This window comes from Propithecus coquereli, unplaced genomic scaffold (genome assembly GCF_000956105.1).
Source record: "Propithecus coquereli isolate 6110/MARCELLA unplaced genomic scaffold, Pcoq_1.0 Scaffold735, whole genome shotgun sequence".
NCBI classification, from domain to species: Eukaryota; Metazoa; Chordata; class Mammalia; order Primates; family Indriidae; genus Propithecus; species Propithecus coquereli.
Window position 1 is genome coordinate 72,245 of NW_012153452.1, and position 5,855 is coordinate 78,099.

Genomic DNA, 5,855 nt, shown 5'->3' on the forward strand with positions numbered 1-5,855 from the left:
TTTTATAATCAACTCATTCCTTCACTCTATGCCCCTGGCAACCACTGATTTTTTTCAGTCTCTTGTTTTTTTTCAATCTTTTCAAGGGTGTCATATAATGGGATCATACAGTATTCAGACTTATGAATCTGGCTTCTTTCACTTATTGTAAGGCATTTGAGATCCATCTATGTTGTTATGTGTTTCAGTAGTTCATTCTTTTTTGTTGCTGAATATTACATTGTATGGACAGATCACAGTTGACTTATTTGTTTACCAGTTAAAGTATATTTTAATCATCTCCCTTTTTGTGATTACAGATAAAGCTTATATAAGTGTCAGCGCATGTTTTTGCATGAACATAAACTTTTATTCACTTAGGTAAATAGTTGAGAGTGGTATTGCTGGGTTGTACGGTAAATTTAAGTTTAATTTTATAGGAAGTTGCCGAACTGTTTTCAAAGTGGCCATAAGGTTTTGCATTTCTAGCAACAATCCAGCTGGTTCACATTCTTGCAACAAAAATCTAACAAAACTAACATATTGTTAGATTTTCTATCTATTCATTCATCTTATCTATTCTAACCATTCTACTAGATGTGCGACGGCATCTCTCAGTGGTTTTAACTTGTAGTTCCTTAATGGTTAATGATGTTGAGTATATTTTCATGTGCTTATTTGACATTAAGTTCTTATTAAGTGTCTTTTCAAATCTTTTACTCATTTTAAGGGGTTTGTTAATTTTATCATTGAGTTTTGAGACCTCCTTATATAGTCTGAATACAAGTGCTTTATTACAATTGTGTTTTTAAAATGTTTTCTAATATACAGTCTAATGTATCACAAAAGAAAAGAGTAATTCTGAAAATACATAATGCATTTATTGATGCCTTTCATTCTGTCACTGGATGTTGTGACTTTGTTACAGATTGTTATGGGCCAGATATGTCTGCAAACTTTTCTAAACATTTTTAATTTCTGCCAGTTAGAAATGGTACTCATTCACAAATTTCTATGAAAATACAGGCATGGATAAGCAAATGTGTTATAGTCATATAATGGAATATTATTAAGCCAAAAAAAGGAATAAAGTATTGATATATGCTACAACTCGTCAGTTAGCATAATGTTTTCATTATTTCAGCATAATGTGCTCAAAGTCAGACACAAAAAATCGAATATGGTATAATTACATTTAAATAAAATATCCAGAATAGGTAAATTCATACAGACAGAAAAATATTTAGCGGTTGCTAGAATCTGGGGAGAGAGGAAAATGGAAAGTGATTGTTTAAGGGTAGAGGGATTTCCTCTTGAGAGGATGCAAATATTTTGGAACTATATAGAGGTATGATTGTGCAATCTTGCAAATGTGCTAAATGTCACTGAGTTTTGCCCTTTGAAATAGTTAACTTTAGATTATGTAAATTTTATCTAAATAAAAACAAATAAATGACAAAAACATTAGTATACTTCATCTCAACAAGCAAAAACTGTGAGCATCTAATCCAACACAAAGCCCACCTGACAAAATGGATGAACTTCAACTGCTACTGTCTTTCACTTTCTTCTCTGGAATTTGTCCTGACTGTATGGCCTACGAGAGTTTCTACCTCAAGGACTATGAGACATATAGTAGAAGAAGAATATCACATATCATTTTAAATACCTCTATCCTGTCTCTAATAATATCTAGGCCTGTACATGACCTTGGTGTGGTCTCTGTCCTAAAAGTAAGGCCCTATATTATGTGCAGCTTTGACATATGGTGAAACCATGACAGCCTTGAATAGACTAAATGCAAGTCCTCTCCCCACTCTATTCCTGGGGAGAGGGCATCCTAGCCAAGCAACCCTCCTTATCAAGGGACTGGGCGCAGGTCCTGTTATCCCTGAGAAGCAGCCTTCAGTTCTCTGCCAGCCTGCGTAATTATTCAAACAAGCCATTCCTATCCTTCTGTGGAAACCAGGGGACACTCTACCCTTTTGATACAAAAAAGCCTGCCTCCCACAGTCTTTGATTGTTCACTCTGTTCCAAGTTACAAACTTTTGGGCCACTGCTTAAAAGTTGCCTCCTTTGGGATAAAGAACTCTGGGAATATCTCATATTGCAGATACCCACAGTATAAATCAAGGTAATGGAAGTCTACATACACTAAAGGCCATGATACAAGACCTCCCAGGACACTCTGTCCCCATAGGAGTTCTGCACATCACTGATGGTGACCAAGGCATTCATTTCACTTCTCAGAGCGCACAAGGCTGAGCTCTTATAAAAGTCATACATTGGAACTTCCATCTCCCCTACAGGCCCCAAACACTTGGCTAAATTGATATACATAATGGGCTCCTCCCAGAACTCCCATTTTAGTTACAAAGTAGCGAATGGCCACTTGCTGGGTGTCACTACTGCCAAGAGCATTGACTAGTCTCAATTCACATTCACGCTCCTTGGGCACAAGCATTCCCTATGTCAGTGCCACCCAGTTCCCTCACTTGCGCTCAATGGACACAAAAGGGGACACCTCTTTCATGTTTTTGACAACTGCCTCACCATATGGCCCTCTCCCCTCCCGGCCTCATGCCCACTTCACTTCCTAGGGAGGTACTTCCACTCCCGGAGAGTCTCAGAAATTCCCACGGTTTAAATCGATGTCAAGGCATCAGAGGGTCAATTGTAGCGTAAGGCCTGAAGTTAAGTTTTCACATCACGTGCTGCCTTGACATCCGAAACTGGGAGGGCCTTGCATGGCCTGAGCCCATGTTCCCCTCTCCACACTGCTCATGCAGGTGAGGTCCCCTAGTTAAACCCCTTCCTCACTGAGAAGACCAACACCAGTCCTTGCATATTGCTGAGTAGCAGGCGTCAGTTCCCTGCCAGCCCACAGAATTACTAAACAAGGAATCACACCACCCCACGGGAACCAGGGGCACCTCATCCTCTCGACACCACAAAACTTGCCTCCCACAGTCCCAGATTGTTCACTCTGTGCAACCTCCATGTGGCCCTGCATGGCTTGCCGTGTGTCCTCCTCCCCCAGCCTGTTACTCATAGGCTGTGACTAATAAATGGATGTCACTCTCATCTGCCCCCTGCCAGGTGTCAGGGTGTCACGTGCTTGGCCTTCCCCATACCTCTAGGGAGGGAATTCCTCCCTCAGCAACGGGGAGGATAGGAGATGGTGAAAACTCCTGGACAAGTCACTTTATCTCTCATAATTAATATGTTTTTGGATTCAATCCATAGATTTTATCCAGGAATATGCATCAAAAATTATCTGTAGAAATGTGTAAAAGCAGCAGAGCAATTACCCCAAGAGCAGCGATTCTGACGTGACGGCTCTGGAGTGCCTGGGACGGCCGTACCCTTAGATGGTCAGTGACGCTCGTGGGCAGTTAGGTTGGCAGCCGGGGGTCTAGTTCAGTGCTCTTGGCATACACCGCGCATGTGAGGCACCTGGCAATCTTCTTTAAATGTGAATTCTGATTCAGTAGCGTGGTGGGGTTTACATCTGAAATTTCCAACAAGTTTCCAGTGCCTGCTGGTGCTGGTCCCATGACCACACTGCCACCAGCAAGGTTCTAGATCAATGGTTCTCAGCCTTGGATGAATTTCAGAATTGTGTGGACAGATTTTTTAAAAATTTTGATACCCAGGCCACATTCCAGATTAATTAAACAGAATTTGTCATCATGAGTTCATATGTCAGTATTTTTAAATGTATTTTTGATTGTATACGAAGCTGAGAATTAGTGGTCTAAGAGAGTGTTTCTTAAGCATTTTTTTTTTTTTTTTACTTTTATTATCACTGCCCCAAAGAGCCTTTTTAGAAATTTATTTTCCTAATTATTCCCACTGCTCCCCCTACAAAAATTTAAAACCACAGATATATAATATGTGTTTATGTACTGTGACCCTTTGGAGGGACACAATTCATTATAATATCTGAATGTTTTTCACCCCCTCCAAGAATGAAATTTCTCTCCCTTGTGGACAATACCAACCCTGTTGAGAGTGTGTGGTCTACAATGACAATCTTTGAGCACCGTTTCAAATCTGTGATGCTGTGACTGTGATCACCACTGACAAAAGTCCCAGAAAATAAGCAAAGCAATGCGGGGAGACTCTCTACAACACACAGGAAGCAGAAACTCTGCTTTTAATGTTGCTGCATCTAATGATGGGGTCTCTTGGATACTCCATATAATATATTATCAACATATCTTCTTTCTGCCAAGCCCGGTGACTCACATCTGTAGTTCTAGCACTCTGAGAGGCCGAGGCAAGAGGATCACTTGAACAGTTTAAGGTCAGGAGTTTAAGATCAGCCTGAGCAAGAGAAAGATCTCTTCTCTATCCAAAAAACAAGAAAAACGAAAAAAATTAGCTGGGTGTAATGGCGTGCACCTGTAGTCCCAGCTACTCGGGAGGCTGAGACAGGAGGATCGCTTGAGCCCAGGAATTTGAGATTGCTGTGAGCTATGCTGTTGCCACTGCACTCTACCCAGGGCGACAGAGTGAGACTCTGTCCTAAAAAACAAAAACAAAAACAAAAAACGTATCTTCTTTCTGCTTGCCTGGCATGGACAACCCTGTCTTCTGTTAAGGACTTCCTGTTTTGTTTTGTTTTTTCTATTTTTTTTTGTTTATTTTTGTTTTTGTTTTGATTTTGGTTGAGGAAGAAAAAAGTTCTGCCCTCTTGGGATAAGGCTTTGGTGGTGCTGTCACTCAAAGATCTCCTACTCTGGCCAATGAATGAATGTGTGATCTATGGTAACCAATCAGATATTGCTTTCCTGGAATTTGAATTTGAATATTGAGTTCAGAGATACAAAGAATGGAAATGGCTAAGATGTGTTCATCCAGTGACACTAAAAGGACTATCACTGATTTTGGACACTCTGTAGCCAGTGTGGTTCTTTTCCTTTCTGAGGCTCATCATTCATATTTTCCTTTCGTCAGATCCTCTTCATTTTCCCAAAAGTTTATTTTTGACTTATTAGTGAAAGCAGTTTTGGTCACCTACAACCAAGCAACCTTAACTGATATTCTCTGTAAGTAATATATAACCTCACATAATTGTGTTCAACCTACATTTTAGTCTTTTGTTTACAGTGATAGAGGAACAGCATCCACTCCAGCCTGCACTCCAGGGCCCAAGGTTGTATCTTTTACCCAGCCTGCTCATATATGGCCTGACTCTGAACACTTAGACTATTGATTGAAGGTTTAAGTGGCTCTGATACGTAAGAGAAAATAACTCCTGCCCAAGCTCAATCACACTTTCTGTAAAAACTTGCCAACGTCAAAATTTGAAGCAGGCAGAATATGTGAACGGTATGTCCCTCTTCCCTGTTCTCCAGTTCTTCCCTAACTTCCACCCTCTATTTCCAGCTTCCTCAGCCCTTTTGCTATAGGAACTCATGTGCCAGGCTGGCCCCAAAACTGTTTACTGAGAGACATTTACTCATCTGATTTCTCCATCCTTCCCTCTGCTCTCCAAGGCAGCCAATAGGCATCTGAATGCTTGGTCCAAGCTTGGGTATCAAAGGCCAATGCAAGTTGATACCTTACTGTTCTCAGATGCTCTGGGCCCTATCTCAGAACAATGATCCTAATGCTAAGATTCAGAATTGTCCAGAATTGACCATCACTGACCTCTAGCAGGAATTTAAAGCTTCTTGCACCTCTTCCCCCTTGCTCTCTTTCTACCATGATGCTGCCTGACCTTCCTCCAATATACACACACATTATTATTATTCTGCAAGGAGGAGACAGAATTGAGAATTGGAAACTGAACACTGTAAGTCAATGATGGGCCAAAAAGACCAGGTATCAAGCAAGTTCTCAGAGAATGCAAAGCTCACAAGACAGA